Source organism: Arvicanthis niloticus, chromosome X (assembly GCF_011762505.2).
Source record: "Arvicanthis niloticus isolate mArvNil1 chromosome X, mArvNil1.pat.X, whole genome shotgun sequence".
Classification (NCBI taxonomy): Eukaryota; Metazoa; Chordata; class Mammalia; order Rodentia; family Muridae; genus Arvicanthis; species Arvicanthis niloticus.
Genome location: NC_047679.1, coordinates 22,183,836 through 22,208,868, shown reverse-complemented (window position 1 = coordinate 22,208,868; position 25,033 = coordinate 22,183,836). Strand labels below are relative to the sequence as shown.

The window sequence follows — 25,033 nt, the reverse complement described above, 5'->3', positions numbered from 1 at the left end:
CTCCCTCGAAAAAAATGTTATCCTATTTTACTCCTTGCTGTTTCCAAGTAGTCTAGACAAGTTACCCCTTTCGTCATAGTTAAGTTCCCAAGTTGTTGCATGCCTTGCGTGTGCCTTAGGCAAAACCAGAAAGTAATTAGAGATCCTGTGACTTCTGAGTAATAAAGTTTGGGCTGTGTTTCATCATTAATGTACAATATTTATCACATTCAGAGGATGTATAAACTTGTACTATAAAATTACTAATGCACCTATGAATAAACACTTTCCTCACCTACAGCCTGCTATATTGGGACTAATATTAACAGGAAGACAGATTGTGGACTCAACAGAGCTCAAGAAATATGAAAAGTCCACAGAACACTATTTTCTCATATCTCTGTAAAGTTCCCCAGCTGTGATCTCTTTTACCCACTGTTTATAAGGTGAAGTTCCTGAACGCATTTCCATTCAAGCATTTCCTTTTTGTTACAATCCAATCTCAGATTTCCCCTGGGGAGGGAAAAAACCTTCTTGAGTCTCAAATGGGTGGTTATCAATCATCCTAGTTTATTGGTATTTGAGACTTTTGGGGCTAAACCAGGCAACTTGCAAGCCAAGATGAGCTGGTTGTCCCTCAATAGACCTAGAGTGAAAATTCTTCTGCAGGTTTCTTCCTTGTCCAAGTTCTTTCTTTCTGTATACCAACAGTTCCCAGCAGATGTCCTGTAAAAACAACTGATTTTGTTTATATGCAAATATACAAGTTCATTCCTTAAGGTCATGGGGCCCCACTCTCTGCCTCTTAAGTTTCTCACATTTTAAAATAGTTTTTATAAGAGACTATGCCATTTTCTTTTTTGTGGCTCATAATTCAAAGCCTAAAATACTTCATTTCTGTATCTTTCCTGAAAAATTGGTCAAGTTCCAGCCTAAGATAAATTTACTTATAAAATATCTTTGTATGGCTGGTTGTGGTATCTCATGCCAGCCACTGTAGAGTTACAGTGAAATTGAAGCCTGTCTGAACTACATAGAAAGACCATATCTCAAATAAACAGACAGACAAACAAGCAAACTGATTGTGAAAACTCTAACCAATCTTTCCTAATATGGTGACATTTGTGGCTTAATTACAAATTATAAAAATTATTTATAAGTCGTTTAACATTTTCTATAGCACACTTTATAAATTTATAAACAGTATACAAAATCAAATCGTTTAAGGTGATTTTGCTTGTTTGTTTTTTAAGCAAAAGGACCATTAGTTTATTAGTGGCATGAAGGAACTTACAGATCTTTTAGCAATGGTGATGGGAACAAATTAGTAGAATAAACATTCTTTCATTGGTTTCATATTGCTTATATATGACTTATGAAATTTTTAATTTTTTCTACCTATTCACTCTACATCCAGCTCACTGCCCGCCCCCATCACCCTCTCCCATAGTCCTTCCCCCTCAATCCCCTCTCCTGTTCTTCTCTGAGCAGGTGGAGGCCCCCTGGGGATCCTGGGGATTCTCCTACCCTTTCACTTTAAGTCTCTGCCAGGATAGGCACTTCCCCTCCCACTGAGGCCAGACAAGGCATGCCGGCTAGAAAAGCACATCACACACACACACACACACACACACACACACACACACACACGTAACAGAGATTTGGATAGCCCTTTTCCAGTTATTCAGGACCTACATGAAGACCAAGCTACACAAAATTAACAAAGAATTCAAGAAGTTAGGCACCAACAACCCAAATAACCCAACTAAAAAATGGGGTGCAGAGCTAAACAGAGAATTCTCAACAGAGGAATCTCAAATGGTCAAGAAACACCTAAAGAAATGTTCAGACTCCTTAGTCACCAGCGAAATGCAAATCGAAACAACACTGAGATTCCATTTTACACCCATTAGATTGGCTAAGATAGCATATTCTGGCCAGGATGTGGAACAAGGGAAATACTTGCTCATGGCTGGTGGAGTGCAAACTTTTACAATCACTTTGGAAATCAATTTGGCAGTTTCTCAGAAAACTTGGAATAGTTCTACCTCAAGACCCAGCTATACCACCCCTGAGCATATACACAAAAGATGATGTACCATCCCACAAAGACACTTGCTCAACTATGTTCATAGCAGCTTTATTTGGAATAGCCAGAAACTGGAAACAACCTAGATGCCCCTCAACTGAAGAATGGATACACAATGGAATACTATCCAGCTATTATAAACAAGGATATCATGAATTTTGCAGGCCAATGGATGGAACTTGAGAATATCATCCTGAGTGAAATAACCCAGTCCCAAAACAGCATGCATGGTATGTACTCTAAAAGTGGATATTAGCCATAAAATACAGGTACCATGCTACTACACTCTACAGACCCAAGGAATCTATCCAAGAAGAAAGGCCCAAGCAAAGATGCTTGAATCTCACTTAGAAGGGGAAATAAAATAGTTACAAAAGGCACATAGAGGGACGGAACTGGGTGGGACATGGGATGGGGAGGGGAATAGGGGTGTTCAGGATCAAGTGTGGGGAAGGACAGGAGACATGGCCAGATGTCCATGAGAATGAATGGAAATTTGCAGCTGATGGGAGTGGGAGGTTGAGGGGGCATCTCCAGGGTGATACAGAGACCTGGGATAAGGGAGGCTCTCAAGAATCAATGGGAGTGACCTTAGCTGTAACTCACAGCATCGGGGATATGAAACCTGAAGAGGTCACTTCCTGTAGCCAGACAGGACCCCAGTCAAGATATAGAGACACCAATCTACTCATGAAGCTTTCAACCCAAAATTTAACCTGTCTACGAGAAATACAGGAACAAGGGTTGGAGCAGAGACTGAGGGAATGTGCAATCAATAAGAGGTCCAACTTAAGACCCATCCCATAGGCAAGCACCAATCCCTGACACCAGTAATCATACTCTGTTATGCTTGCAAACAGGAGTATAGAAAGGCTGTCATCAGAGAGGCTCCATCTAGCAGCTGGCTCAGAGGGATGCAGAGACCCACAGCCAAACAGTAGATGGAGCTTGGGGAATCTTATGGAAGAACAGGAGGAAGGATTGTGGGCCCCAAAGGGGATAGGACCTCCATGGGAAGACCAACAGAGTTTATTAACCTGGACCCTGGGGCCTCTCAGAGATTGAACCAGCAACCATGTCCAAGATGGTCTGGACGTAGACCCCCCCAACACATATGTAGCAGATGTTTGTTTATTAAGGCCAAGAAGCCTTAATAAAACCAAACCACAGCCAGTGGGGAAAGAGCCAGAACTTAGGACATCACAGGAGTGAAGATTAGCATTCTTGTTTTATAGTATGTCTCCATGACTGAGGTTTCTGTATCTGCATATGTATGTGGTATGTGTGCTGTGGTGCTGGTGTGTGTGTGTGTGTGTGTGTGTGTGTGTGTGTGTGTGTGTGTATCTGTGGTGTGGTATGTGTGTGGTGTGGTCTGGTGTGTATAAGAGAAAGGGAATGTGTGTGTGAGGGGGTGATGTTGGCTTTTCTGTAATAGCAATGCCTCATCCTCAGCCTCTCATATTTTGTTTCAACCAGTCTAGTGGAGACTAGGAACTGTGAACAAAACATAGCTCTCACCTCAAAGTGAATAGGAAATAGCCTTTTCTCAAGCCAGACATGAGTCAATGTGGCCCGGGTACAGGGATTCAGGTTGTGCTGAAAGATGGGTTCCACTATAGAAGTAGTTACCTGAGATTTTGTTTTGTGTGTGTGTGTGTGTGTGTGTGTGTGTGTTTAAGAGAATAAAGAAAGTCAAAGAGCAAGGCATTTACCAGATACGTTGGTGGGGACCACAGGCAAGCTAGTTACCTCTAAGCAGGGGAACATCTCCTATAGATTTCAGGAGCTTTTTTGGTGATTATTCTTAGCTTTTAGTTTTGTGAAAGCTAGTGGACTGCTAAAAAGACATTTTTAAGGTTTTGATAATCACAAGATTGTTAAAGCAGACATGGGTAGATAATTAATGGCTTTCAAAAAGGCTAAAAATACCCCCAAGATAATTTGCCTCCAATCTACAATGTTCTAACTTTCCACAGTCACAAAGTTTGGCCTGGTACAATTTTTAACACAGGTGCAGAGTTTCTTTTTTCCTGAAAAGTTCAGTTCACAGAAATGAGTATGACTTTAGGGCCCAATTAATTCTAACATCAACCACTGTGGTAGAATGTAAGTAAAACAAAAATGTTAATCAGTGGTGAAATATCTTCACCAGCAAGCATAACTAAAATATTTTGTGTATTGGTCTTAATTCTTAATCAACTGGATGTTTTGATAAAAAAAAAATTGAGTGAAAGAATTATATATCAGCGAGCCTATAGCAAAATATATTTAAAGGTGAATTAAGGTAATTAATTTGATATAAATTTACTGATAGAGTGATATTTTGAGACAGGGTCTTATATAACCCAGGACTACTTTGAATTAATTCTGCTACTAAATATGACCTTGAACTTTTGATCCTCTTGTTTCTGCTGCATAAATGCTGGGATCACAGGCATGTGTCAACACACCCAGCTGCTCCCCACTTAATATTCTCTTTTATAATAACCATTATAATCACCTGTGATTATTTTCCTGACCAAATTGTACTTTACTCCTTCAAAAAAGACAACAATTAAAATCATATACCAATGACTATAATAGGAGGCCATGAATAATGCTCAGTGCCTTTAATCTGGAGCCTTTTTGTACACACGTAGAAGAACTTGTATCTAAGAAAAATAATATATGTGTCTGTGTCTGTCTTTATCTGCTGATCTATGCATATGACTATGCATAAATTTGATGAAATGTATTCTAACTTGTAGATATTGAAAAGAAAAATTAGATCCAAACGAACATGATATTAAAATTAGGCTACTACAACCTGTGGGTTTTTATGCAAACTTTATTATCTATCTATCTATCTATCTATCTATCTATCTATCTGACTGAATAAATATTGAAAAAAAGAACTCTAACATATCGTTTTCTAAAAGGCTGTATTTTCAAGTGAGGAGAAAGAGCTATTCAATCTAATATTATAACCATTTGTAGTATATTTAAGATTTAGTTCAGGGTGAAGTTAAAGATACCTTTCTTTTACTAGGAAAAAGTAAAATTACTGCATTTTCACCTTTCTATACTAAATATACAATTTTATAAAATTTGACACCCACTGCTTAGATTAAACCACTCAGTGATACAGGCATAGATGAGACATTATAATTTAAACTTTATTTCTTTATCAAACACTGTTCAGTACTGTAAGGAGCAGGCCCTTAACAGGACCGACTCCATATTATAATAGGAAAGAAAACAAGTTTGAAGTGAAGTTGTTTTGAAGTGCTGTGATAACCAGAAGTTGTTATGAAACCTTATGAATCAAAATATTTGTGCACAAAAACAAATTGTTTTGAATAAGTATGATAACCAGCTGTAATGGGGTCAGAGCCCAGCAATAACCAGACGCAAATGGCTATTGGCCACATGTCAGCAGTGATGTCAAATCGGGCATAAAAAGAGGAGCCTGCTGGAGCACAACATCACACACTGGTAGCCATGTCTGCCTGACATGGTCCCCCGACCATGCCTCCTGACTGCTTTGCAGTCAAGCAAGCCGCAGCCTGCGACCACCTTCGTGGTCTCTAGACCTGAACCCGAAACCATCATAAGGACTCAGGTCGTATAACCCATGAATGAATGATGTACTTGTTGCTATGCTTATTTCTTTGGTAACTGGCAATTTATTATTTGTGTTTGATAGAGACGATACGTGGAATAAATAAGAAATGTGGCAATACCTTGTTGTATCACCAATGCAATAGCTTTAGCATTGGTGATAATATATTGTTTGCTATGCATCATTAAAGAGCAATTGAATGTCAAACCCTCCATCTCTGGTGTACTCTCTTCTCTCTCGTGGAGCTGATAATCTCACGGTCAATCCAGCATACGATCCCTGAGCAAAGAAGGATCTGTTGCTCCTCTCCCCAAAAGGATACTACAACCTCTCTGTGATCTGCTCGAGACAAGTATGCTTAATGTAATGAACACAGGGATGTAGCTAAGCCCCCTTATTGATAAATAAGTGCCCATTTATCAGTATCAATTTCTCTGTGTAAGAATATCAACTTTCCTAATGCTGTGACCCTTTAATACAGTTCCTCATAAATACAGTTCCTTAGCCATAAAGTTATTTTGTTGCTACTGTGATTTTGCTACTATTATAAATTGATGTACATATCTGCTATGTGGGATATCTGATATAGACCTCTGTGAAAGGGTCATTTGACAGCCCCCCCAAAAGGGGGCAGGACTCACAGGTTGAGAACAAGTGCTCTAGACCAATTTTCCAGGAATGACCCTATCCACATTTTGAGCTAAGTATATTTAGCACATTTGGCAGTATATCTAGTACTTTCCCTGGCTGCTCAGATTCTCACATTAGTAGTTACAATTAAAAGTGTTTCCAGACATCATCCAGTATTCCTTGGGGACAAAACTCTTCAGGATGTAAGCCATTGCAACAGAAGATAGGATACTGATCTCCAATTTCCAAGAGGGAAAATCAGCATGCAACGTTATCATTTTTACTAAGTAGCTTTTCTCCCTTCCAATGTGAGTCTAAGATGGCTGGTTCTTCAGAAGAGGCTCTGTGACATAACAAGGGATTTGGTCTTAGTAACTGACAGAGGACTCTCCTATTGTTATCATGCTATATTTCAAATAAAAGTTTCAAGTCCAAGTTGGGCGGCTGGGGGTTGCGGAAACAAATTCCTTCTGGTTACAGCTGAAGCTTTTTCTTTCTCCTAGCAAAAGAGAGGTGGGGGTGTGGCTTTTCCTTGTGAAGTAATTATGCCTGGGTAGGAGGCCCAGCTGCAATCTGCAGCACATAGTGGTGTTGGGAGGGTCTGGAGTGGAAGAAGTAGTTCACAAAAAAAAAAAAAAAAGTCAACATCTGTCCATCATAGCAGCCTTGGCCAGATGATCATTTTTTCTGCTTCTGTAAGCACCAATAAGACAATGTCACTGAGCAGTGTCTTTTGTTGGCTGAAACCTTTCCCACCACTGCGGCCACCTCTGATATGCTAATAGAGAAACTGCAGTTTTTGTGTGCCTGAAAAGGCTTTCAGACCCAATCAGTGGGTCAACAATCCCAACTCTGTGAGAGACTAGGCCTGCTGTGGGAGAGGATCTTCTTTCCCCTGGAGCCTCCTCACACCTTTTCTAGGGGTGTGGGAGTGCCCAAAGAAAAGCTATTAACCATCTGTCCCTTGGAGCAATGCACAGAACCTAAAATACAATAAACTTGCACCTTGAAAACCGCCAGGAGCCATCAAGTGTCTAGTTCACTCTGGAGAGTAGGCTCTAAACCGAAGGTCTGAATGGTTCACTGGTTTGTAGAAGAGCTTTAATGAAAGCAATCTGTGCCTTTTCTGACTCCGTAGTGCCCAGTTCTCAATGTAAATCTCTACCAGGTCATTGTCAAGGTTTAAAAATAACTTAATAGATGTTCCTACTCAGAAGGTCATAAAATTATACAGTGTTAACTGGCAGAAAGAAATATTTTTTTCTCTCATTTGCTCATTCAGGATTTATTCTTTGGATCTAAAGCAATTGAAAGGGTTCTTTTTCCTCTAGAATTTGCCCTGGTTTAAAATTATTTGATGATTATTGTGTAGTTATCTAATAACTCCAAAGTTTGCTTACATCCAAATAAATTCATGCTCAGAAAATGTTTCCCCACTTTATATTTCTTGCCAGCATTTCTGCTAATACTGTTAAGCGTTGCACAAAATGCACTTTTCCTCCATTAAGTTTTGAACTTCCCAAGGCTTGTTTATGAGCCAAAGCTTTACTGTGCTGCCAGACACCCTGACAGGCCAAGAAGATGCAAAGAATAAAATACAGTTTCAGACTTCAACAAACATATAGTCCCTCGTGGGAGTCAGACAGTAGGTAATAAAATGTGGTAGAGATACACTGAATCAGTACACGAGGTGCTGTGGGACAGTAAAAACCAGCCAGGAAAGTCAAGGAGGCCTTCTCAGAGGAGGGGAATGAGCTGACTTTCAACATTGCTTAACATATATCGAGGCAAAGAGACATTAAATGGAATCCTAAGCAGCAAATGTGTTTGCCAGGAGAGCTTAACCACTGGGAGATTCTATGGCCAATAATAACAACGATTTGTTTTTTTGCTCTTGTCACAATTCCATCCAACTTGGAAGTGACTGGCAGGAAGTGGAATACTGGACTCAATGTGACCTTTCAGACTCCTCCCTTAACACTCCAGTATGACCTAAGTTTTGGTCAGACCCCATCGGAGCCCTTATCTTCTTTTCCAGATTGCTGACACCAGGTAAGTCTTCAACAACATCAATCCAGTTCCTATTCTCATGGAACAAAGGCAAAATATAAGAAAAACAAGGCTTACTTACACAGAATAGGCCGGGAAAACCTCTCTGGAGAAAGGACAATTGAAGCTGGTGTGCTAAAAACCAGGCCACGGTAGCCTTAAGAACATCAGGGAAGGAGACACAAATCTGGTTATGGAGATCAGTTAGAGCCAAGAGCAGAAAGGAGTATGACATGGCTGAGTGCAATTGCAGCGTCTGATGAGTGACTGAATGAGAGAGACCTCAAAAGTGAACAGAGGCTAGCATTGGAAAGACATTTAAAACTAGACTAGAAGGATGCTTTTTTTAGTCCAAGCACAAGAACTCATCAGATTGATTTGAGCCTTGAGCTAATGTTATATGATTTATATTTTTCCTAAACATTTCAGTAGAGAAGGCTAGAAGAAGCTCTTGTAGTAGACCCGGGTGACAGTGCTGACACAGGTGACATAGAGACAAGTGGACAGATTTGAGAAAAGTTTTGGAGATTGAATTCACTGGATTTGCTGGCCCAGTAGGACTCTATGTAGAGAAAGCATAAAACAAAAAGGAAGAACAATGACTTGAGAGTTGCAGAGTGCTTGCCTGGTGCACACAATTCCTAATACTGGAGTAAATTGAGATGATGTTATAAAAAATAATAACTTGTACAGTGAGTGAGTAACATCATTCACTGAGTTATGAGGCTTAGTTGAGAAAACCATGTTAATAAATAAAACAAAACTCTCTTTGGGTCATGTTGAGATCATAGTGACCATAAGCCTCCAACTAGAGATGTCTACTTGGCCATTGTGTTACCAACCGAGAATTCTGGTAGTGAACATTTTAAAGAGAATGAATGAGATGGATTTGCTTGCAGAGAAGAGAGAAGGCACAGAGTAATTTCCAACACCCTTCTGCAACAGAAGTCCAGACAAGGTAGATGCAAGAGGAGACTCTGTGATGTGCCAGGAAACCTCCAGCAGGCTGGTGAGAAGAGTGGGAGAAGGGCTAGAGTTTAGACAATGCAGAAAGAGACTGCTTCAGTATGTCTTTATTCTCTATGTCCCACAGCCTTAGAAAAAATTCATTTGTTTTTAATTGCTGGTTTTTTTTTTTTTTTTTTTTTTTTTTTGAGTTAGGGACTTGAATAGCAAGGGCTAATCCAGGAGGTACAGAGGTCTTTGGGCTCATAGATAAGCACTGGGGGAACCTGGAATGTTAAACACAAGGCGTTGTCCCTTCAAAGGAAGGGATGCAAAAACCTGTTGTCTGCCCAGAAGGCTGGGAGTTGCTGTGGTTAATAGCCCGGTGACCTTTGTGCTATCTGCATAGCTGAGACCTTACCCACATCCTCCCACAGACCCTTATCATGAGCTTGTTTTTCTCAGTCAATCTGTAGAATCTATCTTTATGGAAGGTGTCATATGTAGTTCATTTATAGAACCCATTTTTATGGAAGGTGTCACATGTACTTTACAAAGAGTTTTGATGTAGTCTCATCTGATCTTCATTTAGATTACTTTGCTCCTCTAGGAGATTTATGTGTGCTTTGTTTTTACACACAGAATTAAGTTAATTGGTACCAGAAAGGTTTTCACTAAGTTGGGCTTAAATACGCCCAAAATAAAATACTCAGGGTCAGACTCCTAAAGTTTGAACCAATACCAGCTACTGAGTCATGTTGAACCAAATTACTTCCATGTCTTCCTCAGATTGCTACTCTGCTGGCTATGGTGGTCTCAGAGACCGCCTCATAGCATAACCTTGCTATGTAGCTGAGGGTGGTTCTGAACATCTGATTCTTTTGCTTCTACCTCCCAAGTGCTGGGATTTACAGACCTGGGCCACCATGACCAGTTTTGTAAAATATTTTAAGTAGGATTTCAATTGTATGCACATCAGGTAAAATGAATGACTTCAGTAACAGAATGTATTCACTAACTGTACCCTCATAATACCCTTTTGGGCAAGATTCATTTAGCAAAGGGATGCAGAACAGGAATGGACAACATGGAGTGAATTCTTAAGCAACCCTTTCAATGTGGAGCCATTTTTAAAAAGATGAATACTTTAAAGTCCAAAGGAAGGAAGGAAGGAAGGAAGGAAGAAAGGGAGGGAGGGAGGAAAGGAGAGAGGGAGGAAAGGAGAGAGGGAGGAAAGAAGAAGAACATATGTAGCTTCAAGTTCAAAGATCCAAATTCCTATCTGTATACTAGCAATTGTGTGACTTAAAAGAGGTGTTTGAGTTTCAGTTTCCTTCTCCATACAATGGGCTGAATATCACTATATATTCTTACTCTTATTGCTCTGGGCAGACACAACCATTCTGCACAGTAATACACCCTTTTCCTTTCCCAACAGACTTTGGTGATACAAAGAATAAGGCCTGTCCTTGACCTTGAAGAACTCTGAGTTACATAGATATGGAAACAACTACTTATCCTCAGACTTAACTAATATAGGATGGACATTCAAGTTTGTGGAGCAGCAGTGAATGCAGGGATTGTTTGGGATCCAGCGAGCTAGAGTGGGAGGAGTTTGGAACGACATTTGAATTGAATCTGAAGTTCAAGTATGAGTCTGCCAAGTGAAAGGGTTAGAGAAAGGGCACCCATGGCAAAGAAAACAACATGTTTCAACATTCAAGGCAAGCCTGGTCTCTCCTATAGTGGCACAGGCAATATGAAGGAGACTGGGGCATAGAGAAGAGTTTAGAGCAGGCAGCTGGAGTTAAGTATCTTTTTCTGTAAATTTATATTTTTAGGTTTTATATGTACGTGTGTTTTGTCTGTGTGTGTGCCTATGCTGTATGCGTATAAGTGCTCATGGAAGTCAGAAGAGGGCATCAGACCCCACAGAGCTGGAGTGACAGTTGTGAGCCATCTGATGTGCATGCTGCCAACAAAATTCCTGTTCTCTTGAAGAACAGGAAGCACTTGTAATCCCTGAGCCAAATCTCCAGCTCCGGGCCTAGCTTCTACAAACTGTAGGTCAGGAACCTATATGGAATCTTTTAACTGAATGTGGAAGTTTAGAAAAACTTTGGCAATAGTAATAGGTTTCTGAGTGTGCAGTGACCAAAATGAATCCAAAATCAAATGCATGATGAATCTAAGCTCTTCCTGGCAGCATTTACCCATGTTGCATACTGAAACTTCATTATAGCCTTGATCTGACCACATAACAGACACACCTTGCACTGCACATATCTTCATGCCCACAATGCACTAGTGACAATGTGGCTTGGAACATATTAACTCAGAGTCTACATGACTGTCTGCTAGGAATTTTACTGTACATACTAGGTTTTCTGCTCTTATGAAAACGTGTTGTTTAATTACGGAAAACAATGATTGTCAATGTTTTCCTACTGTCATTCCTTAGCATATTAATATCAAATGAGTTTATTTCTGGATAGCATTGCATTAGAATATTTAATTTTAAAATTGCTATTTGAAGCAATTGAGTTTTATAAAATAAACAACAATCGTGACAACAAATGGTCAGTGAATTTTGGCTAGGGCTTAGGACAGAATTGCTAAAATGGCCCTAAACATGCTTCTAAAATTTTGTGCAACATATTTTTATGGCATTCTCAGTTCTAATGATTGTAAAACCAAAATATCAATAAACTGAAAAACATTGAAGATCTGTGTCCTGGGATAGCAAGTATTCTGGCAAAACTCAATTCCTTATGTAAAAAAAAAAAAAATAAACAAGTATATTCATCTCATTAGTACATAAATTTACTTTTTAACAATTGGTAAAATTACCAATTGTTTTATATATGTTTTATATGCCTATATCCCTACCCAAAGCCACATAAATATTTTTTTAGGCAAAAAGCAGATGTGAGTGGAAAAGGTTTAAGAAGCCTTGGTCTTGCCGGGCGGTGGTGGAGCACGCCTTTAATCCCAGCACTTGGGAGGCAGAGGCAGGTGGATCTCTGAGTTCGAGGCCAGCCTGGTCTACAGAGTGAGTTCCAGGACAGCCAGGGCTATACAGAGAAACCTTGTCTCAAAAAACCAAAAAAAAAAAAAAAAAAAAAAAAAAAAAAAAAGAAGAAGCCTTGGTCTAAAGTACTATATGTTTTTTCATCTGTGAAGCATACACATGCATACACAAACAGACATGCACGTGCACACACACATATTCATATATATACATGTACATGCATATGCACATACACGAGTAAGCATACACAAAATCATGCAAAACAAGAGGTTCAAATTTTCACGTTCACTTTAAGAATACCCATGAAACTGTCCAAGTGATCAAGGATACGCATATCTGAAAAGCCATCAAGTATCTGAAAGATGTCATAAAGAAGCCATGTAGGCCATTCTTGCATTGCAATAGTAAAATTGGTTCAGACAAACAGTGGGAGTAGACACAGGGGCAAAGAGTGCCAAATTTTATTGCATGTGTTCAAATATATAGACAGCTTAGATAGATATAGATTCTCTAGTCATTGAACACATCCAGGTGGCTGCATCACCCAAGATCCATTACTTTTATAGAGTCCAGGGTTACCTATGCACAAGTTGCCCCCCCCCCATTGAGATGTTCCTTTCTGAAGTGGCACAAATTGTTCCTAAGGCAGAAGAAAAAGTTGCCCAAAAGAAAAGGATAAATGTCACTCTCTACATATATTTATGTGTGTGTGTGTCTATGGGTCGCAATACTAGAAGAGGATGCATGATAAAGAACAAAGATACAGGGTCATGGAATACATGTGATCAGAAAGTAGTGTGAGCATTAACTGAGGGAGGGGCGGGAGAGAAAGGGAACCAGCTTGGGAGAGGGGAAAGGATATTGAGGGAGTTGATCTCCCTCCCTCCCTCCTTCCCTCCCTTCCTCCTTCCCTTCCTCCCTCCTTCCCTCCCTCCCTTCTTCCTTTTTTCCCCTGCCCTCCTTTCCCACTGTGTGTGTGTGTGTGTGTGTGTGTGTGTGTGTGTGTGTGTGTGTGTGTGTGTATTTCTGTTTTGGGCATGCCTTGTGTAAAATGGTGGTCTAATTGCCCAGTAGGCAACTGAGCCTAAGAGTCTTAGGTTCCAGAGAGAGGATTTGGGGGAACTGGTCAGAAAAGAGATGCTATCAAGTAATCTCTGAAGGCATGAGATGGTCCTACAGGTAGAAAATAATCAAGTGCTTCATAGTCTTCGCAACTTTGTAAGATCTCTCTGCAGCCTTTATGCCCAGCCCTGTTTGAGTCAGCAAATCAGAAGTAGGAAAGCAGTAGGCAGATCCACAATGGCTATATTTAGTAGGAGGCTTGGTGAACTTTAAATTTCATATAACAATGAATCACACACACACACACACACACACACACACACACACACACACATTAAACCTAAGTAGAAATCAAAACACATACAAGTTATGTAGTAAAGCTCAAAGGAGGCTAACACACCAGTGAAAGACAGCAGCTGAGCTGGTCATATGCACCCTGTGATGATGGACTGGATGAGCCAATGCTTGACTGCTTTGTTTTGAAAAATGAAGAAATGTGTATTGGAAAAATGTATTCTTAAAATGTAATGTTTACTGATGAATCAAACATTATATATTTGCTTGATATCTGCAAGCCCATGATCATTACCCAGAGAAGGAAGCAGCAACCAACCAATGTTCTGTGCTACCAAATCATAGGTGATTTTTTTTGGATGGTTCTATGGGTCAGGGGGGCAAGAAAGTGTCTTAGCAAGATGGAAGAAGGTAGGATAAGGGATGGATGTGAGAATCCATTATTTGCTAGTGAGAAGCCCTAAACTAATCACAGCATTTACTGAGCACAGTGCAGCACACAATACAAACACTTTGAACTTCAGGTAATATGGGTGAAGAAACCAAGAGCTCATGATGAGAAGAATAAAGGATGGAGCCCGTCAAAATCCTGGTCATTTGATTCCTAAGTATGAACTTTAACCAAGAATGGTACATTGGCAGTGGGACACCAAAGAACATTGACCCAACCTGTAGACTACTGGGAAGGGAATCTGTGTGACTCAAGGTGATGTTTATGTGCTTATTGGCATGAAGCTTTTGAAAGTGAACGTTTTCTCATCTGGTCAGACTTATGATGCACATGGACTAAATATTGACCTTGTTACTAATTTGCCTTCTGTTAGCTTCCTTTCTGCTGGGTCTGATAAAGTACAGAAAATTATTTCTGGGGCAATAGAAGGGGAAATGAGGAATTAACCAGATTGTCTGCTCTCTTGAGCATTTGTAGATCAACAAATTTTAAACAGAAGTACATGCATGAAATTCTGAAAGCAGTTCAGAACAGCAAGTCCCAGACACAGATTCTTGTAGGGCGAGAAAGTCAAGTTCCTGCCCTAGTTCTTGAACAGGAAGAGGAGCCAGTTGTTCAGGGAGCTGCTGTGCTCTCTCTCCACCCCCCTCTCATTCCCTCTTTATTTTAAAATTATTTTACCACATTATATTTGATTGTTCTATGTGTATGTTTGCACTGGAAATCAGTTTTCTCCTTTCACCATGTGGGACCCTGGGGGACTGGAATTCAGGTTACTATGCTTATGTCAAGCACCTTTACCTGAGGAACCAGAAGGTTGGACTCTGTTTCACATGAAACCCCAAAGCTATGAAAACTGTCGGCCACACTTCTGAGCGACAAGTTTTGGTGGATGTAGTAATGGCTTAGAAATTTCCTTTAGTATGTTCCTTGAACTATCAAATCTAGTCTACACAGATCATTTGCCACTAATACGAATGTGATTTTAGAAATGTGTAACAAATCATTTCTGTAGACTTCAAGTGAAGTTATACAGTTCCATAAATTGCCTGTTTTCACTGCCACTGAAGTTTTATTTATAAAATGTGCAAAAAGGAAAGAGAGGGAAGACAGCAGAGTGTCTTTATTGACTATACTCCAAATGGTTTGTTCTAATTTGATACTATAGTCACCATTTTATCCTGGGCATCCTGGGCGCTCTTACAATTAGAATGTTGTTTTTCAAGAAAGGGTTTCTTCTGTGCAGCCCTGGCTGTTCTGGAATTCACTCTGTAGACCATGCTGATGTAGAACTCACAGAGATCTGCCTGCCTCTGCCTCCCAAGTGCTGAGATTAAAGATATGTGTCCCAACCACCTGGCCACTAGAACACTTTTATTTTCAGTGCCCTTTTCTGACTGGAGAATTCACCCGGTGTCTAGCAGCATGACTTGTTCTTGTGCTTGTTTCTGGTCATTCACTGAGTGGACTATAAATGTTGCGAATGTTTTCTTTTTTTTTTTTTCCTAGAAATGGTAAACTTTCTGTTCCCAAGCTACAATTTAGGTTCAATAGCCTTTTTCTCATAGCTGGATATTGCTGGATTTGAGGACCTACTATGATGTCACTTATCTAAGTGTAGAGTTGCCCTAGTGTATATATTAATTATTGTTTGATTCATAATAAATTACCCAAAATTGCACCAAAACTGACTATCTCAAAAATCTGGAGATGGCTTCATTGGGCTCTGATGTTCAGCAGAAATCAATCATAAGCTACAATAAAATCCCCCAGCATGGGCAACAGTCTCCTCAAGGTTGATGTGGAAGTGGTACCATTTCCAATCTCACTGATGTGGTTATCTTTAGAAGACCATGTAGGGGTTTGCAGCCCATTGCTCTATTTCCCAACAGCAAACCACTGCAACCAGCCCTCCTTACTCAAGGGAGACATGACATGGTAGGGGCCATGAGAGCCCTTTTATAAATTTCTAAGCACAAGAATATATTGTAATGTGGCATAAAATTACAAAAGCCACATGGAGTTAAGCAGTCAAGTGTTTGAACAGCAATGCCCCTTGTTGTTTTAGTCCCAAATATCAAATCTATACAGAACACCAGCGATCTTGGCTGAATCTGTTTGTACAATATAATGGTCTAGCCAACCAAAGTGCTTAACCTAACAAACATTTCCTTAGATTTCAAAATGAGAAAGCTTGGTGTCTGGTAGCATATACCCATGATCCTAATGTTCAAAAGAGTCAAGTAGGAGGATTATAGGTTTGAGGTCAGTCTGGGGTACCCAGGGAGACATTATCAAAAGAAACCTAAAACTTCACATGGTACCTTTATGAGACATTAATAAAAAAACAGATTTATGTCCTACATTCAGCAAAAACTAGTATTAATGTTACACAGATTTTTACTGTGTGAGAACACAATGGATTCATTTTTTCTTTTAGATTCATGAACCATTCATTGCATAATTAAATGATATGTAACCCTAACTCAGTTACTATACATGAATTACTATTACAGATACTATTTATTTAAGACCAGCCATTTCTAACACCCACCAGGTCCAGTGGCCCCTTTTAAAGGGACCATTGAGTTCATGTTGCTTTTCTAGGTATATTACTGCTCTTGATTTCTTTTTCTGGGATGAAGTACTGACCTAGTTTCTTTCTTCCACAAAGTCTACTAAAATTGAGCCTCCTTGATGCCTCAAGTGGATCTGCCTCATTTTCAATCAATAAATGTTCATCAGCAGATTGGATTTCTTCTTTAAGAGCCATAGGATAAGATAATGTCTAAAGACTTTATGAGTCTCTCTCTCTCTCTCTCTCTCTCTCTCTCTCTCTCTCTCTCTCTCTCTCTCTCTCTCTGTGTGATGAATGTGTGTGGATGTGTGGATGGTTCTGCCAGAGGACATCATCAGCTGTCCTGCTTTAAGACTCTCTGCCTTATCTTCTTGAGACAGAATTTCCCTAAACTTGGAGCTAGGCTGGCAGCCAGCAAGTCCCAATAATTGTCCTATTTTTCCCTCCCACCTCAGTGCTGGGATCATAAGCATACATGACTATGCATGGCTTTTTCACGTTCTCTAAGAATGTGAATATGGCTTCTCATGCATGTGATGAAAGTACTTTTACCTACTTAACCTTCTCCCCAGACATGGAGACAGTTTTCATTGTTGTAACTTGAGGTGAGGAGTCTGTGAACATATTGTGAATTGAGGCTACTAAGTACACAATTTCCTCTACTTGTGCTAGAAACCATAAGATTAATATTATTTACAGGGGAACTTAGCATCTCTTGTTTGGGATGAAGTTGACCCAACACCCAGTCAATGTGGGTTTGCCCGTGTTCTTTCCCCACTCTGACTCTGATAACCAGGGTTCTATAATCAGGATCTTTGGAACTCATTTATCTCAGTTTGAATTCTGGCTATCTTGTTCTGTATGGCTTTTACAGGGGCAAACCCTGCCCATGGTACTTTGGCCCCAATCAGGACCCCACCTCCAATTTTCAGGTAAAATGGGCTATGTCAAAAAGAATTCATATTGTTTTTGACAACCTCCTCCATCATCAAAATCATCCTGGTTGATACCTGCCAGTTTGTCCATCAGCCACTCTGATCTTATACCCATGGTACTGTTGTGTGCTTCACTTTCTGATGCTATGCATCTAGCCTTTTCCAGGTGGCTCATAGATGAGCTCTTTGGACAGTCATCTAACTGTCGGAATAATTCCCTCATCCATTTAAGTCTGCTCTGAAGCACATTTCCATTTCTCATCAAGCCAGAAATGGAGTTTCTAGAACCTTGTCTTTCCTAGTATAGTCCTTCTTGTTGCCTGATGAAGTCTTTATTTTGTTTCACACAACAGCTCACACTGAATATTTTATACTGAGAATAGCAACAAAATCATGGACTAGGAAATCATTAGATTATGCTGGGGATATAGTTTAATTGATAGAGTGCTTGCCAAGAATACAGAAAGTACTGGGTTCAACTACATAAACTAGCACCACATAAACTAGGCATGATGTCACAAACATGTAATAGCAGCAGTCAGGAGGCAGAGTCTGGAGTATCAGGAGTTGTGGAACATCCTTTGTTAAAAGTTTACGGCCAGCCCAGGATACATGAAGCTGTTGAAAGAAGGAAAGAGCAGGGATGAAAAGGAAGGCAGATGGTAGTTTAATTGTATTTTAAAATTGATAACCTAGGACGGTTCTTTTGACTGACTTTTAACTGGGAGAGCTCTGTTGTATGGTTATGGTTGAGAGGTTGGAGACACGTTTTGTTGTTGTTGTTGTTTCTATTTGTCTTATTTTTATGACATCATCTTTCTGTAGCCTAAGTTCAAGTTTCAAGTTTGCTTCAACTTACTATGTAGCTGAAGCTAGCCTAGAACTTCTGATCCTTTCATCCCTGTAGCCCAAATGCTAGGTAGGTCACCACACTTGGAAGGAAGCAGGCTTTTGAAACACAGTCTTATATATCTCAGGTTGGCCACAAACTTGATATCTAACTAAAGATGACTTTGGATTCCTGATATCCCCTCATATGCCCACCTCCCTCAATGTCCTAAGTAACAGAATGAGAAACATGCAACACCACACTTGGTGTTTCATGGAGACTTTAAAAAAATCATTGTTTTTATTTTTGAGATTGTAATATAATCACAAAATTTCTTCCTTTTCCTCTATTGAAACCATCCCATACACTCCACTACACTCTCCTTCAAATTTCAAATTCATGGGCACCTTTTTCAATAATTTCTATTGCATTCATATTATGTGTGTATGTGTGTGCATATATAGTCCTAAATGTAATCTGGTCAGTCTGTAGAGTGGTACTTGTATGTATCTTTCCATGGGTTACCATGGAGAGCCAATTGTACTCTTCTCTGGGGGAAGATCACCTCTCCCACTTCCAGCTTCCTAGATTTTCTATAGTTCTTTTTGTATGGCTTAGGTCTCATTGGCTTTTCTCCATTCAGTATTCTAAGTCCATCATTTTATCCTTGTTTAGGCTGTGTTTGAACAGTTATGTTGGTGAGAGTTTATGGATGTAGATATTGGTTTTTTTTTTTCATATAATCTCACAGCAAACTCCCTTATCCTCTGGCTCTTACAATCTTTCTGCCCCCCTCTTCCACAATGTTCCCTGAGCCTTAGGTATACATGTATTTTATAGCTGTATTCAGTTGGGACTGGTATTCACAACTCTGCATTTTGATACTGGTTGTGCTTTTCCTCAGTGGTCTCCATCTGTTTCAAAGAAAATGTTCCTTGATGAAGTAGGAGGGGTGAAGACTATACTTATCTGTGAGTATACAGACACATGCTTATAGATTATTGTCAAGGATTGTCTTAGAGTTTTTATTGCTGTGAAGAGACACCATGACCATGGCAACCCTTACAAAAGACAATATTTAATTGGGGCTATCTTGCAGGTTTAGAGGTTTAGTCCATTATCATCACATCAGGAAGCATGACAGTACTGTAGGCAGACATAATTCTGAGGAAGAGGCCAAGAATTTTAGATTTGGAGTGGCAGGGAGTAGGAGGAGAGAACCACTGGGCCTGGTTTGAGTATCTGAAATTTCAAGCTCACACCAAATGACACATTTCCTCCAACAAAACTGCATGTACTCCAACAAGGCCATACATCCTAATTCTTTCAAACAGTGCCACTCCCTGTAAGCCTATGGGGGCCATTTTCTTTCAAACCATCTCAGAGAATGTGCTGGATAAACAAAGTAGTGGTTGCAGATTCTCCTCCATGACTTCACTAGTATTGAGTAGTTAGTTAGGTTTCTAGTACCAGACATGGTTTTCCTCTTGTTAAATGGATCTTAAGTACAATTAGAGAGTTGTTGTTTACCACAAAGTTATGCATGTCACTGTTACCTCCTTAGGGTTTTCATACTATTCTTGTCATTGATATGGTTCATAATTGTCACAGATTGGTAGGACTGTTGGTAACCTTCCTCCTTTGGAAGTTTGGATGATGCCTTCTGGTGACTTGAAATCTAATCCTCCGGGAGGAAGCATTCAGGTCAATTTGAACTCAGGGGTCTTTTGACTTTGTTTATGAAGTGCATGGTGTCTTCCACAATAGAGAGTTGACTTAAAGGTGGAGAGTTCATAAGATCCCAATGTGATGCTTAGGCAAAATGCAGAGGAGAGCCATCAGTCATCAAAAGGTGACACAGATGACTAGGAAAAATGGTAAGTAAATGCAGCATGCTATCTTGAATGGGATTCTAAAATGAACAACAATGAAAAGAACATTAGTGGGAAAACTGGTGGAATCCAAATAAAGTGGGTGATTTCGCCCATTGTAATGCAGCAATGTCAGTTTCTAAATGTTGACAAATGAGCCCCGAGTCACGTAGATATGAACTATGGTGAAACTGGGTGAGGGGTTAAAAAAATAAACAAAAGAGGGAAATTTGAAGAATTTTCATATTGTGAAGAAACCCTTCAAACAGTATAAGGATGTGGGTTTTGTTTTGTTTTGTGAAAGGATATGATGCCAAGACTACTTCTGTTTCCTTTCCAGTCCAGAAGCCCCCTCTTAGGTCAAGACAGTGTAACAAACATATGGTGAGAGTGAACCTATGGCCTGTCTTCCCACAATGGTTTGAAACAGATGTTTCCACACACCCACATGGAGACAGAATCAGTTCATATACAAAAACCTCCCAGCCATTCTCATGTGTATTATTTAAGTCCCTCCCAAAGTGTCATCTTTCATTAAATCAAAAGTCTTCTAGTCACAAACATATGGCACCATGGCTGCACAAAAGTGTATTTTGATAGCAAAAAGGCTGAGCCAGATCCCTAGAAGAAAGATGTGAACTTCATTTCAGAACATCTTCAGTGAGCAAATGCCACTACTCTTGAATGTGATTTTTTTATGTTACTGCTGGAAAGCATTTAGTAAACTCATTGTAGAAGAACTATAATGATCCTATATCCCTCATGACCATCAGGTGGCCAAAAAAAGTGTTCCATGTGACATCTACTAATTGTGACATTTTCCTACAGCTAGCATAAATTGGAGAAGTTGGGGAGGACTTCCAGCAAGCATGTCACTCAGATAATCCTTCAGGGTTTTCCCCAGGGTATTTTTCTAAAGTAATGTGAGTGTAGTTTGTAGTCAGGCTCTGCAAGATCATCCAGGCTCTTGTACTTGCTTCATACAACGGGTGTTTGCTCTCTTCAAAAACTACCTGTTACAAGATTTCCAAAATGGGTGAGCCAATTCTCACTCAAGGTTGTACCTGTTTTAAGAATCAATTTTTTTTTTTACCACTATTAGACTATTACTGAAAAAGGAAACATGAAATAGAGCCACACAGTGAGTGTCAACCTTGCATGACAAAAGGAATAACCGTCTATAAATAAGTTAGCTGGTTAGTTAAAAAAATCAGCAAATGAACTTTTTTTGGTAGAGACTACACAGATAAGAAATTAATGTACTTTCTGCTCTCTAATGCATTAGCAAATGGTAAGAATAATGTGCTTTCCCTTCTTTTATCTTCCTATATAGATCATGCTCATAAAGCTCTCTGAATATGATTCTAATTATCTACTTGTTCCTGCTAGGAAGACCAATGAGTGAGCATGTGTTTCAAACTGCTGAACACGGAAGAATTGATTTCCATTTTATAGCTCTGTGATGTGTCTGGGGCCATATAAAACATAGTCAATAAATTACAGAGCTGATAGCCTGATTTCCCTAGGGAGGTCCAGAATGCTCTCCCACTTGCATTTTCAGCATTTGGCATCACATATCTCAGAGACTGGGAGAATTGCTACTGTCTTGATAATAAGGCTTCAAAATGAGCAGTTAATGGTATTTTCAATTAGACAAAGGTGGCTCAGAAAAATGAGACCTCCGCATTTGACACTTCAGCATCCTGAGGAGGATTGGAGACTGGAGGAGATTGAAAAGCCACAGAAGAAAAACCAATAACCAAAAATCAAAAATCAAAAATCAAAAATCAAAAATCAAAAACCAAAAACCAAAACCAAAACCAAAACCAAAAAAACCCTGCTATTTTTCTGCAGCCTTCCAGCTTTGCATATTTTTAACCCCACAAATTGAGTTAGAAACATGTGTTCTTAGAGGTGGTTCAAACTAGAACTTTCTCCTCTGAGAAAGCCCTTCCCCTTCTCCATTTTAGAGTGTTTTATTCCTACAGAATGCTGCAGGACAGCTTAAGAATAATCTGAAGAGACAAGCCTTGATAGATGTCCCGACTCAGTCCACTCAGCCCACTACCCTTAGATTAAGGCTCTCTGTCCAACCATATTTCCATACCTTTCTTCATTCTTCACTAAACCTAAGCATTAAAAACAATCAGCTTTTCCATCAGTCTAATGGTCTTCATTTTTGAAGAAGCTTTTGTCACATAAAACTTGGAACTTGGATTAAATACATTTTTGTTACTCTTGTTAAGTGTTTTATACTTGAGATTTTCTGCTCCTATGATGTCAATGATACTCTAATCCTGAGTTGTTCAGTCTCACCCTATTGACATTTCGTGCTAATACACAAATTCCTGGTGGGTTGAGGGATTTGTCCTGTATATAGTTTGACATTTCCTGGAGTCTCTAGCCTTTGCCCACTAGATAGATGCCGCTGGCTTTGTTTAAGTCTTAACATCCAAGTAATCTCTAGATATTGCTGAATGTCCCTTGGGAACCACAAAATACTCTCATTCACCATTTGAGAACCACAACTGAAACAAACAAACAAACAACAGCAGAACCAGACAAGGCGACTGTGGTGGCTCCTACCTTTACTCCCATCACTTGGTAGGCAGAGGTAGACTGGTCTACAGGGTGAGTTCCAAGACAGCCAGGACTATAGAAAGAAAGCCTGTTTTGAAAAAAAACCAAAACAAAATAAGACAACACAGCATAACAAGAACAAAACCAGATAAGACCAAATCATAAATGTGATTTTGTTATATTGTGTATATATAATATAATAACTATATTTGTTTTATTTATATATCTATGTCTTGTTCACAATTTTGAAAAAGGTATACATTAAAATAGTTAATGTAGAGCATCTAGGAAAGAGGCCAAAAGGACAAAACGAAAATAAATGATGCTTCAGTTGGAAAGGCTTTAGAAGACCATAAGTTCCTACTCTGTGCAATGTAAACAAGATGCCCCAAAATCAGAAAGTAACACAAGCACATGGGATTTCTGTATTTGATGCATGGAAATGCATGTACATTTTGTGAGGCTTCACAATGACTGTGGATACCTCAGAGAAGGCTGCCATGATTTGAGCCATAGGGTACCAACATATGATACCACAACATCAGGGCAAATATGACTGAGAAGACAGTCAATAAATCCAAACAAAAACCAGAGGCTTGGCTAGTCAAGCAATCATTTCTTGGCTGGAAACTTTTCTTTAAAAACTTAAATTGTAACTTACATAATATAAAGTCCAGCTGTTAAGGATTGTGTACATCTGTGTTCCTCTGTGTGTGTGTGTATGTGTGTGTGTTCAGGTGCACGTGTGTGTGCAACTGCTTGTGTGTGCTTATGGAGGTCAGGGACAGAGGATGATCTTGGATGATGTTCTTTCTGGGTGCCATCTTCCTCAGCACTAGGACCACAAGCATGGACCCCTACACCCAGCCTTTGCACATTGATTCTCTGGCTCAAACTCAAGTCCTTGTGCTTAGACAATAAGCGTTTTTACTGACTGAGCTAACCCGCAGCCCGAACCTTTTAACCTTTTAAGCCTTTTACCTACAGACTTCACAGAGCTTAGTTTATCTACAGTGTTGTACAGCTATCCTCCTGTTTCAGTTGTGTTTCCTGTTTCTGGGAAAAAATACTCTGAGAAAAAAACAACTTAATGGGGAAATGGTTTCTTTTGGCTTGAAGTTCCAACTCATGGTCCATCATGGCCTGGAAGTGACAGCAGCCAAAGCTTGGGGAACATGGTCTCTCTATATCTAGACCCAGGAAGCAGAGAACAGTGCATGCTGGTCCTCCGTTCACTTTCTCTTTTTAATATTTTAAAATGTTGTTTTTATGTATATGTATGTGCATGTATCTTTATAAATGTATGCTTTGTATGTGCAGGAGCCCACAGAGGCCAGAAGAACATTTCCAATCTCCTGGAACTGGAGTTACAGGTGTTTATGAGCTGCCCGACAAGAGTTCTGGGAATGAAACCCAGTTCCTCTACAAGAGCAACAAATAAATACTCTTAATGATTGAATCATCTTTCCAGCCACACTTTTTTCCTTTTGAAAATATAATTTGGAATCTCAGTCCACTAAACTGTTCCAACTATACTGGCAATTTCTTCCCATGTCAATCAACCTAATCAAGAGAATCTCCACGAGCATGCATAGAAGTTTATCTCTCTCCTAAGTGATGCTGGATCTCATCAAGCTGGTGGTTGAAACTGACCATCACATCCTTAATTTCAAAGCATTTTCATCACCCTCAAAGAAATTCACATCCAAGAATTTGTAGCAGAAAGATGAAGGAAACTGTCAAAGGAGCAAATTTTATATGAACACAAAAATATCAGCAAAATCCACAGACTCACTTGAACTAGTTAATTACTAATATTTCTAGTCACCAAATAAAATACATTTTCAATCTTACAAAAAAAGCTTGGATCACAAATGTGCTCTTGTTATATTAGTCTCTTTTTCCTGTGCTTGAAATAGTTCAAAATGTTTAAATGGTCAGTTAGGGGGGTAGGTTATTTCCATTTTCTATGGCTATAACAGTATATCTGAGGTTGAGTAATTTATAAAGGGGATAGGTATATTTCAGTTCATGGTTTAGTAGACAAGAACTTCCAAGAACATGGTTCCAGCATTTTTCTTGGCTACTGCTGAGGGTCTTGCAGGGCTT

At 39.5% G+C, this 25,033-nt stretch overlaps 1 long non-coding RNA gene across 1 annotated transcript; it reads left to right on the top strand.

The window, feature by feature from the left end:
- The first annotated feature begins 6,929 nt into the window (after positions 1–6,929).
- LOC143435533 (uncharacterized) lies at positions 6,930–24,931 on the top strand. Its single transcript, XR_013105910.1, has 3 exons — positions 6,930–8,351; positions 19,378–19,444; positions 24,245–24,931. It is a non-coding gene; the product is annotated as an uncharacterized LOC143435533 (long non-coding RNA).
- The last annotated feature ends 102 nt before the right edge of the window (positions 24,932–25,033 follow it).